Source organism: Cavia porcellus, unplaced genomic scaffold, assembly GCF_034190915.1.
Source record: "Cavia porcellus strain 051 isolate PalLab524CR breed Dunkin Hartley unplaced genomic scaffold, mCavPor4.1 scaffold_33, whole genome shotgun sequence".
In the NCBI taxonomy this organism is placed as follows: domain Eukaryota; kingdom Metazoa; phylum Chordata; class Mammalia; order Rodentia; family Caviidae; genus Cavia; species Cavia porcellus.
In genome coordinates, this window is record NW_026947516.1 from 3,012,091 (window position 1) to 3,024,990 (window position 12,900).

Genomic DNA, 12,900 nt, shown 5'->3' on the forward strand with positions numbered 1-12,900 from the left:
GTCCAATGAAATTTCTAATTTCAGCCTGTTGATTTTCTCTAAGACAGACATTGGTGGATTTGGATGAATAATTTTTCCCAAGTTAGTCTGCATAGACTCGGCAGCTGAAAGTAATTTTCAGGAATGCTGGCAATACCTCTATTAAAAAATGTAACTTCCTGAAGCAGCATTTTGGGAATCTCACTCACAACATGGATATTCATTCAGTCCTAGGGGATCAGTTACTCTCTGTTGTAATCCAACACCCACAGTTGTTCATGTAGCTGATGGAAGACTGACGAACTCATCAGAGCACAAGAGATCAGCTGTATCCTGAAATGTTAATGCAAAATAAAATCAGGTATAGAAAACGCTAGAAGGCAGACCTCCACTAATGTGAGTGGTGGCATGCGGTGAGTTTGCAAAGCTCCGGAACTGAAATCCAATGTGTAAAAATAGGGGGGGGGGGGGGAAGCATAGAAATATATAGCAAACATGGGATTTTTGAGAAACGTGGAACTGGTAAGCCACGCATGGTACAGCATGCCTGTAATCCCAGCACTCAGGAGGCTGAGGCAGGAGGATTTCCAGGAGCTCAAGGTCATCCTGGGCTACATACTGAGTTCAATACCAGCCTCAGCTATATAGCAGGAATTTGTCTCAAAAAGAAAACAAACAATTAAATAAATAAATGTGGGCATAGTGGTCTAAGAATTGGTGTTTAAAACATTAACGGTTAAAAAAAATCAACAATTGTGTTTTCTGAAATTGATAAGTGACATCGATCACGGTATAGGACATTCAAGGCAAGAAAAATAACACACCGATCACTCTGAGGAAACACTTCTTATATCTGAATGTTGGATTTTGTGAAGTATTTTCCTTCACAATAAGACTTTCCTCCCTCTAAGCTGATTACTTAGGTATTTGAGATAATAATATAATATAAAACTGATCAGTGAGGTGGGGAGACACACCTGTCCAAAAACATTAAAACAGGCTTTTCAGATTTTAAAAAAGTTTCATGTACTTTGTCTCTCTTAAAGAAAAAACAACTTCAGTTAAGGTATGAGTTCATGTAGTGTGATAGTTTTCTTTTCTTATATTTGCTTGAAATTGTACATAAGTCTAATAGTAATAGAAATATATTGGGTCTGGGTTATTTTATTGTGTTATATAGACAAATGAAATTAATTAAAATGATTCCTTATTGGATGTAAGCTAGTAATACTATTCTTAAAGAAATGCAGTGATATTTGGAGTGGAAAAAATTCATTAGAAACATGTACTGAAAAGTGTGGATAGATATATACCTCTATTAATTGAATATAATCTGTATGCTATGAACGAAGAAAAGGAGGAATTGTACAACATGGTTAATTAAATCCTTGGGGTGAAAAAGGGGAGAAATAACTACGATAATAAAAGTCCACAGCTGGTTGTCATTTCTTTAAATATGTAAGACCAATTTTTAAAAGCAATCAATAGTTCAAAATTGCTTAAGAAAGCTTTAATTATTTAATTTTTAATTAATAATATTTAAAATGAATTGCTTCCACCACATCAGAGTCTAATGAAGAAACATCACAACAAACTTAGCAACTAGTGGAGGAACGTATTTCACAACATTTGAAGCTCATTTATTATAATAATCCTCACTCAAGCCTGGTTTATTACAAAGATCCTCAGCTAAGTAAGGACAAAGGAGGCCTTGAAGTTTTTGAAATGGAATTTCAGACACCAATGTGTAGCATTTTATTTGCTGGTAAGAAGCTGGATTCGCTCGACTCCATAGATAATACTGAGAAAAATATGAAGAGCATCTTGGTGGACCCTACCTCCTGATCCACTCTGCATGCGATTCTCTCTTTTTTCCCTTAAGCTGGAGTATTTATATTAGAAATTATATCCAACTTTCTCTGCCTCATTTCTGTTGAGCTCTTTTTCTGTCATTAGTTGTCAGTTTGTCTTCTTGATTTGACTTTCTGCTCCATTCATTGGGGCCTCTCTGCCACTGTTCCTGGAATCCTGGTGCTTTGCTCTCTCTTTAGAATGTCCTGCAGTATTCTCTGTAGAGTTGGATTGGCAGTTTTTTTTAAAAAAATTTAAAATTTTATTTAAAGAAAGACAAAGCAAAACTGTCCCCAGTTCCTCTTTATCTTGGAAGCATGTTGTTTTTACATTAATTTCTAGGGACAGTTTTGCTTTGCCTTTCTTTAAATAAAATTTTAAAAAAACTAGACACACACACATATATAGTAAGGCATTACACTAAGTCAAGGTACACTTTTAGATAAATTTCCTGCTCTGGATTACAATAACTTTCTCTTTTTTCCCTTTCATCCATCATTTCTTGCATACTTTATTTAGACATTAAACTTTATTGTAAGAGGAAGCCCGATGTACAGCTTGTGTATGATTTACTTCACTTAATATTATGGTCTCAAGGTGACCCGTGTAAAATAATACCTACCAGGTGCCATACAGCCATATCTATAAAAATAAAATTTTTATAATGACGTGTGATTAATGGTTGCAGTTAAATAAATACGTGTATAGAGAAACACTCTAGCTTCTGATCTCTGGGATTCATGACGAGTCAACTTTATGACAGTTAAATGAAAAATTGATGTGGTGGACCTTCAAAAGCTACTGAGCTTTGAATTAGGAATTTTACTGTCTTCCAAACTTGGAACACTGTGGTAGGTTTGATGTAATCTATGCGATTCAGGTTCCATGTTCTTCAGCAGTATTTCTTTTTGAAAAGTTTTAGGACAGTCTGTAGCAGACCATGTGCGAGTTATTGTGGAGAGTACATACAAGACACATCCTGTCACCTTTTATAACCCCTGTCCATGATGCCGTCTTGATTCCTTCCTCCACTGAACAAAATCTATCTCCCCCCTTCCTACCATGTCTTATTTTTATACATTAAGCTTCTCACATAAGAGAAACCATGCAATGTTGAAATTTGTGTGTCTGACTTTATAACTTAACACTGTGATCTTAAGGTACATTCATTTTCCTAGAAATGACTCAAATGCTTTATTTTTTCATTCATCTGTAAATTGCCGTTTGATTCTTTGCTAGTAGACCTGTAAGACACTCCCAGAGTTTTGCTGTTGAGTTGTGCTGCTTTAAACACAAGTCTGCACTTTGCACTGTGTACAGTTCAGTAAACACATCACCACACAACCGCCCTGTAAGTGGGTACCTCAGATGAATTACAGACCTAATAATCTGATGCAGAAAGTTGGTCTTTAAAATGATGGTCTCATTTCTCAGGTGTTGCTGGAAAGAGTCCCGAAGAGTTTGCAGGGGGTCTGAGATAGGGTAACCAAACTGGGAAACCATTTGGAGTATTTCAATGGCAATTCTCAGAGAGATGCAGGGAGAGAGAGGGGGAGAGAGAGACAGAGAGAGAGAGAGAGAGAGAGAGAGAGAGAGAGAGAGAGAGAGAGACAGAGACAGAGACACAGAGAGAGAGACAGTCAGAAAGAAAGAGACAGAGACACAGACAGAGAGACAGAGACAGACAGAGAGAGCAGACAGAGACAGAGAGAGAAATAGAGAGACAGAGATGGAGACACAGAGAGACAGAGACACATAGAGAGACAGAGAGACAGGTATGTATAGAGAGACAGAGAGAGAGAGACAGAGACAGAGAGACAGACAGAGAGAGAGACAGAGTGACAGACAGAGACAGAGAGAGAAATAGAGAGACAGAGATGGAGACACAGAAAGAGACAGAGACACATAGAGAGACAGAGAGACAGGTATGTATAGAGAGAGACAGAGAGAGAGACAGAGACAGAGAGACAGACAGACAGAGAGACAGAGTGACAGACAGAGACAGAGAGAGACAGAGTGACAGACAGAGACAGAGAGAGATGCAGAGATAGACAGAGACAGAGACACACAGAGAGACAGAGAGACAGATACAGAGAGACAGAGAGAGATTGAGAGTGAGACAGACAGAGACAGAGACACAGAGAAAGGCAGAGACACATAGAGAGACACAGAGACATAGAGAGACAGAGAGACAGATATAGAGAGAGACACACAGACAGAGAGAGACAAAGACAGAGACACAGAGAGACAAAGAGACAGAGACAGAGACAGACACAGAGAGAGACAGAGACACATAGAGAGACAGAAAGACAGAGAGACAGAGACAGATACAGAGAGACAGAGACATAGAGACAGAGACAGATACATAGAGAGAGACAGAGACAGAGACACATAGAGAGACAGAGAGACAGAGATACAGACAGAGAGAGATTGAGAGAGAGAGACAGACAGAGAGATAGATTGAGAGAGAGAGACAGACAGACAGAGACAGAAACACAAAGAGACAGACATGGAGATATATATATATATATATATATATATATATATAGAGAGAGAGAGAGAGAGAGAGAGAGAGAGGGAGAGACAGAGAGATTGAGAGAGAGAGACAGACACAGAGAGAGACAGAGACAGACAGACAGAGACACATGGAGAGACAGAGACAGAGACACAGAGAGACAGACCCAGAGAAACAGACAGACAGAGACAGACACACATAGAGACACAGAGAGACAGATACAGAGAGAGAGAGAGAGAGAGAGAGAGAGAGAGAGAGAGATTTGCAGCCAGCGGGGGCAGAAGCAGAGGAACAACCTGGAGCCCGCCAAGGCCCCTGCAGCCTGACTCACTGGTACCTAGCCCGAGATGCTCAGCATCTGCTGCTCCCCGACCTGCATCCTCTTTCGCCCTCCCTCCTTCTCCAATCTCGGTCCCCTTCGGGGGCTGTGGCAGCCCAAGATGCAGGCATGAGGCTGCGCAAACCCTTCTTCCAAGCAGCACCGTTGTGGGCTGCTGTGCTGTAAACAAAACGCAATTTTTCACAGCGCTGATGTTGTCCGGCAGGATGACTCTGCACCCCGAGGCTACGGTGCTTCTATCCAATTTTGAGCTCTGAAGAATTATATTCCAAATCAGATCATTGGGAGGCACAATATCTGTATGCCTGAGCTCATGGCCGGGGTTATCACGGTTTATTCGACCTTTGCTTATGAAATCAAATCTTTCTTAAAGATAGAGTGTGATTGGACTGAGCGTGACAGTAGTGAGGCACAGGACGCTGGTGCATAAATGGTGGCAAATACGCAGAAGCCATTTAGGGCTCAGAAATAAAACCGGAACAACTATAAAGTCTGCTTGTGAAAGAAATGGACCAGATTTCTCACTGCAGATGTTCATGGATCATAAGGTATGAGACAGCCCTGGAAATTTAAAATGAAAACACACACACACACACACACACACACACACACACACACACACATCAACTTCAGCCTCACTTGTGACATTTGAGAAAGTCAACTCCTGCCTGGCCGATGAAGCCAGGAAGCCAGAAATATGAACACCACACTACACAAGGTGCTTTGAGACTGAGACCTGCCACACGCACAGGATGTGAACAGAAAGTTCAGCTCAGCCCCGCAAGCTAATTACACTGTGGGTGTGTCCTTATCCTGGAATGAAGAATGAAAGTGCACTAATTTGCACTTTCAGTCCTCGTAAATGTGTTTTATTTGTTAACTCTTCAATGCGTGTACCAGAAATGAAAAGCACACACACCTGTGACATAGGCACACATATACAGAGTAACAAACGCAAACCTACATGCACATAAACATGCTCCATGAATGTTCTGGTTGACTAAAAGCATATGTATACACACGTTTAGAAATAGCTGCTCTGGTTGAAGTATTCATTTATTGTAGAAATTGGTTTTGCTCAGCCTTTGAAGTGAAATACTTTGAATGGTAAAGATAGTGAAATTTCTTTGGAAAATACAAACTTTAACATTTAACAAAATATTTTCCACGTTCAGATGGCAAAAGAAGTTGCTAATACAGAGAGCTCTTTAAACTTTGCAAAACTCTTGTTAGTGCATTTGTCTACACTTGTTTTAAAAATTCGGGACTTATGTGCCCCCCCCCCATTGATTGTTAATAGCTAATAAGAATGTGTGATGTCACTTGTTCTAATGTGTAGGACTGGAAGAGGAATAGAGAATTTCTGTAAAAAGATGAAGTAAAGCATTTCAGATACAAATCAGTGAACTAATAAAGAAATAAAATAATTCAAATATTCCCTGTAGTATAGGTTTCCTCTCATCTCTAAAGAAAAAGAAGTAGGAGGAGATGGAGATGGAGGTGGAAACGATGGAGGAGGATGTGGAGGAGGATGTGAAGGAGGATGTGGAGGAGGAGGAGATAAAAATGGAACAGAAGATGGAGGAGTAGGATATGAAGGAGGAGAAGAAGGAGGAGATGGAGGAAGAGGAGATGGAGGAGGAGGAGATGAAGAAGGAGGAGGAAATGGAGGAGGAGGAGGACATGGAGGAGGAGGAGAAGGAGATTGAGGAGAAGGAGATGGAGGAGTAGGAGATGGAGAAGGAGATGGAGGAGTAGGAGATGGAGAAGGAGAAGGAGATGGAGGAGGAGGAGATGGAGGAGGAGGAGATGGAGGAGGAGGAGATGGAGGAGGAGGAGGAGATGGAGGAGGAGGAGATGGAGGAGGAGGAGATGGAGGAGGAGGAGATGGAGGAGGAGGAGATGGAGGAGGAGGAGATGGAGGAGGAGGAGGAGATGGAGGAGGAGGAGATGGAGGAGGAGGAGATGGAGAAGGAGATGGAGGAGTAGGAGATGGAGAAGGAGAAGGAGATGGAGGAGGAGGAGATGGAGGAGGAGGAGATGGAGGAGGAGGAGATGGAGGAGGAGGAGGAGATGGAGGAGGAGGAGATGGAGGAGGAGGAGATGGAGGAGGAGGAGATGGAGGAGGAGGAGATGGAGGAGGAGGAGGAGATGGAGGAGGAGGAGATGGAGGAGGAGGAGATGGAGGAGGAGGAGATGGAGGAGGAGGAGATGGAGGAGGAGAGGGAGGAGGAGGAGAGGGAGGAGGAGGAGATGGAGGAGGAGGAGATGGAGGAGGAGGAGATGGAGGAGGAGGAGATGGAGGAGGAGGAGATGGAGGAGGAGGAGATGGAGGAGGAGGAGATGGAGGAGGAGAGGGAGGAGGAGGAGAGGGAGGAGGAGGAGATGGAGGAGGAGGAGATGGAGGAGGAGAGGGGAGGAGGAGGAGAGGGAGGAGGAGGAGATGGAGAAGAAGAAGGAGATGGAGGAGGAGGAGATGGAGGAGGAGGAGATAAAGATGGAACAGAAGATGGAGGAGTAGGATATGAAGGAGGAGAAGAAGGAGGAGACGGAGGAAGAGGAGATGGAGGAAGAGGAGATGGAGGAGGATGAGATGGAGAAGGAGGAGGAAATGGAGGAGGAGGAGGACATGGAGGAGGAGGAGGAGATGGAGGAGGAGAAGGAGATTGAGGAGAAGGAGATGGAGGAGGAGGAGATGGAGGAGGAGGAGATAAAGATGGAACAGAAGATGGAGGAGTAGGATATGAAGGAGGAGAAGAAGGAGGAGACGGAGGAAGAGGAGATGGAGGAAGAGGAGATGGAGGAGGAGGAGATGGAGGAGGAGGAAATGGAGGAGGAGGAGGACATGGAGGAGGAGGAGGAGATGGAGGAGGAGAAGGAGATTGAGGAGAAGGAGATGGAGGAGTAGGAGATGGAGAAGGAGATGGAGGAGTAGGAGATGGAGAAGGAGAAGGAGATGGAGGAGGAGGAGATGGAGGAGGAGGAGATGGAGGAGGAGGAGGAGACAGAGGAGGAGACGGAGGAGGAGGACATGGAGGAGGAGGAGGAGAGGGAGGAGGAGGAGATGGAGGAGGAGGAGGAGATCGAGGAGAAGAAGATTGAGGAGAAGGAGATGGAGGAGGAGGAGATGGAGAAGAAGAAGGAGATGGAGGAGGAGGAAGGGGAAGGGGAGGACATGGTCCCAGATGTGAAACACACCACCGATTGACCATCCATGGGCTCAGAGCTCAGTCTTACAACATCTGATCAGACAGAAGCAGGAGAGGGCTTGGGATGACCATTAATCTTACAAAGTGCTCTGATTTGAAACTGGAAAGTTTTCTCAATCCCTATTTGAGGATTAGCCTCCTCCTGGAAGGTGGTGGAAATTCTCAATAGAAAAGGCATGGGGAGCCCATGTAGGTCTTTGGGGGCCTGGCTTATAAACTTACTAAGGGACTAATGGAACTGGATTGTTTCCTTCCTCTCTGTCTTTGCTCTGAAGCTGCCAAAGATTGAGCAAATTTACTCTGACACCCAAGAGCACCATGGAGTTACACCTCATCACAAATCCAAAGTGATGGGTCCAGTGACCAGGGACTGCACACTCCCAAACTGTGAGCATATTAAACCTTTTCGCCTAGTAAATTGTTCACCATTTGTTATAGTGATGAAGGCTTAGTCTACCCAGTAGGTATTTGCCTGAGGCCATATTTGCATTCCCGATGCCACTTGGACTATCAGGAGTCATTGGAGAGTAGAGTTGTCACAGTTGGAGTGGAGTATTAGCTAGAGAGAGACAGTGGGAGGTGAGGAGACAGACACAGAGACAAAGACAGATAGAGAGACAAACAGAGACAGAGAATATATGTGTGCAGTGACCCACCTGTCCAGCCCAATTTGTAAGAATAGAATCAGCTGCCAATCTCAGCATTGGATCAATCCACAGAAGGCAGAAGGATGCACGGACCTCCTAAACATGTGTGACCTGTGGGGCACCTTTTAGATTTAACCCGCACACATCGTACCTGTGGTTAAGGGAGGAGAGGCCAGGGATACCATGGGGCATCCTAGGATACAGAGGGCGGCATCTGTAGTGATACACAGCAGGTCCTTCAAAAATCAAGCATTAATTTTTAATTAATCCAAGCGTGGTTTCAGAAGATAAGTAGGTGCCTATCCACCCAGGGTATGGGGAGCTCCACTGTTTCCCAAGTCCTTGGTTTGCAGAGTTAGGAGGCAGCGCTGAGGCTTACCTGATCTGAGGGAACTGGGGTACTCACCGCTGAGATCCAGTTGCTTTAGGAAGCCCAGGTGCTCTGTGCATTAGTGTAATCCAAGGGAGGACTGATGGGGGGCTGATCGGGTGCTACCGCGGGAGCTAATTTCAGGCTGCGCTCCTTGGAACAGTGATTTTGTCCTGCAATTCATGAAAGCAGTGCGGGGCCCAGCTAAATATGACTCACAATATGCGTCAGGTTCTTTGCAAAAGAGCACACAGGATTCTGTTGATTTAAGGTCCTGATGAATCCCTATGCATTGCAAGGCTAGAACATCTCTTTTTCTGATCTTTCATTTTTTAAAAGTATATTAGAAATTTGAAAAGGAAATTATTGAAACAGCGGTGCTTTGGAAGACAGATTGCCAGTAACTAATGGGACACCTTCATTTATTGCCATTTTTCTAGTTTTATTTTGTAGTTGTTATTGTTTTTCTTTAAATGTGACAAAGAAATAACACTAATATGGAGTAATATTTTGATTTTTAAGTGTTTTTATTGCATAATGAAAAAAGAATAAAAGCAATGATACGGAGTTTCAAGACAAAGTAATTGGAGATTAACACTGGTTAGTAGATTGGGCATTTTCTTTATTATTTGATTGTTTTTTCATGCCTATATCTTGTACACTGAATTTTGATTTTTTATGCCTATATCTTGTATACTGAATTTTGATTATTTTTTTATACCTGTATTTTGTATACCAAATTTTGATTATTTTATGCCTATATCTTGTATACTGAATTTTGATTATTTTTTCATGCTTATATCTTGTAATCTGGACACCGACTTTGAAGATAATGATCCGCAATCTATTAACCAGTGTTAATCTCCTAATAATTTGTCTTGAAATTTGTACCATAGTTTTTATTCTTTTTTCATTTAAAAAACAACAAAATGATACTTTGATATTGTGATAGTAAGTCTATTTTAAGAAGAACAAAACATTTCCCCTTAGTAATTTGTAATTTTATTCACTTCTAAGGTAAGCCAACTATTTTATTATGTAATGTAACATTTTACAAACCTATAGATTCCTGCATGTGTATATATGCATCTAATACACAGATATATATATATATATATATACATATATATATATATATACATATATATATATATCATATGTATACATAATGTTTGAGTTTTATAAATATATACACATACACACATACACATACATTGATTATATTTGTATATATAAGTTGACTTTGTATTCATGAGTTTTGCATTTATGGATTCAAATACAGATACAAAAAGTGATACTCTCTTGTGTTTACATAGCACATTTTAATTGTGGTCATAATAAAAAATAAAATCCTATCACTTTGTAGGAAACTGGTGAATTTGCAGATTGTGAAATAATTAAGTGAAATAATTCAGACACAGACAGTTCAGTATCACATGGTATATCTGTGGAAAACCAAAATACTAATAAAGAATATAACACTGCACAGAAAGCAGGAAATAGCTCGTTTTGGAGGTGAGGCTGGTGATCAGAGAGATGGAGGAGAATTGGAAGGATGACATAAGATAGAAAATAATGAAGATATAGTTCATAACTAAATAAAGCTAATTCCCAAAGAAAGGTAAATATAATGTATCATAAACTTACATTAATGATTTTTAAAGTTTTTTGGGGAAATAATCTATGTTGAGTGTGTACAATCTGTCTTACCATGCATTTTTTTCCTTAAAAGATTTAGAATCATAATTATTTAAATAACATTTAAGTAACAGGTATTATAAGCATCTAGAGATTATTTAAACTGTAAGGTTCTATGTGTGTAGTTTCCATATGAATATCATATACAGTCTTTTATATAAAAGTCTTGGTTAACCGCCAATTTTGGAATCTATGAGGAGCAGAATTTTGCAAATGTTTGACAGTGTGTTCTAGGAAAATCCTACAATGTTGTCATCTGAGCTTAATGGGATATGATGATTGGAACTCAAGACCACAATGTTCTGTGTATGTATTTATGCATTGATGTATCTATCTATCTATCTATTATCTATCTACCCATGCTATCTATCTATCCATCCTATCTATCTATCTATCCATCCTGTTTATTTATCCACCCTATCTATCCATTCTATCTATCTATCTATCTATCTATCTATCTATCTATCTATCTATCCATCCTATCTATGTATCATCCTATCTATCTACCCATCCTATCTGTCTATATATCTATCCACCATATCTATCCATCCTAACTATCTATCCATCCTATGTATCTATCTATCCATCCTATTTATCCATACTATCTATCCATCCTATCTATCTATCTATCTATCTATCTATCCATCCTATCTATGTATCCATCCTATCTATCTACCCATCCTATCTATCTGTCTATATATCTATCCACCATATCTATCCATCCTATCTATCTATCCATTCTATCTATCCATCCTATATATCTATCTATCTATCCTATCTATCTATCTATCTATCTATCTATCTATCTATCTATTTATCTATCCATCCTATCTATCTATCTATCTATCTATCTGTCTGTCTGTCTGTCTGTCTGTCTATCTATCTATCTATCTGTCCATCCTATCTATCTATCTATCTATCTATCTATCTATCTATCTATTTATCTATCCATCCTATCTATCTATCTATCTATCTATCTATCTATCTGTCTGTCTGTCTGTCTATCTATCTATCCATCCTATCTGTCCATCCTATCTATCTATGTATCTATCTATCTATCTATCTATCTATCTATCCTATCTATCTGTCCATGCTATCTATCTATCTATCTATCTATCTATCTATCTATCTATGTGTCTATCATCTATCTTATTTCTGTCTCCCTCTTTTTCATTGTTCTTTCTTACTTTTTTCTTATTTTACTTTCTTTTCTCATATTCCTACATGTCATGTTATCTATCTACTCTGTCTCATCAATTTACCTGTATAACTTATAAGTATATCCTGTCCTGTATCTCTTCTATTACTTCTATATTTCTAAATTCTATTTTCCCTTGTCTGTTTTATTCCCCTTCTTTTTCACTTTCTTTCTTTCCTGCCTGCTGTTAAAAGTACCTGTATATCACATCCTCTATTTTATCTCACCTATTTACTGTGTTGTTTCTATGTTTTCTCCTATCACCTGCCTGTATGTCATATTTCTATCTATTGTTCCTTTTATTAATGCCTAAATTTCTTCTTTCTTTCTTTCTTTCTTTCTTTACTTGACCAACTACTTATCTACCCATTCATCCATCTTTCTAGCTTCTATCTGTGCATCATAAACACTAGTCTAAATGAGGTATGCATACACATTTAGCTATCCATATGCCATGAATATTATCTGGATTCTCTTTCTATACATTTAAATGTCATCTAATGATCCTATCTGGTATGTACTGTGCGTATCTCATCAATCAATTCATCTATCAATTCAATCATCAATCAATTTACCCATCATGTCCCTATATAGCATTTCCCATACCCACTCCATTGCTTTCTTTTACCTCTATCTATCCATCCATGAGTATTTTTCTTTATCATCTATCATCCACCTATCAAGAACTCATACTACTAGAAATACTGAAGTATTCATGTGTTTGTCTTTCATGCAAAAATGAAGTGTGCCCAGAATTACTTTTGGTAGCAACATATCTTTTACGAAATACGTCTTCAGATGCCTCCTCCAGCAAACATATAACCCCATGTATGCATAACCTTGATTTTCCCTACAGTATAATATGCTGCTTCATGCTGAAATTATTTCTTTCATCATCTGTCAATACTTGTGTCATTCTCAGTCATGTGCTGTTACGAACAGAGCTACGGAAGCTTTCCAGCATGTGGCTTTTTACATCTGTTTTTCTGACACAGTTCATAAAAGGGAGACTTACTGAAGCACAGCATCTAAACCTATTTTACCCTGAATCTTTTCTATTGTATGTATTGAAGACCAAAGTTTCTGTTCAGCT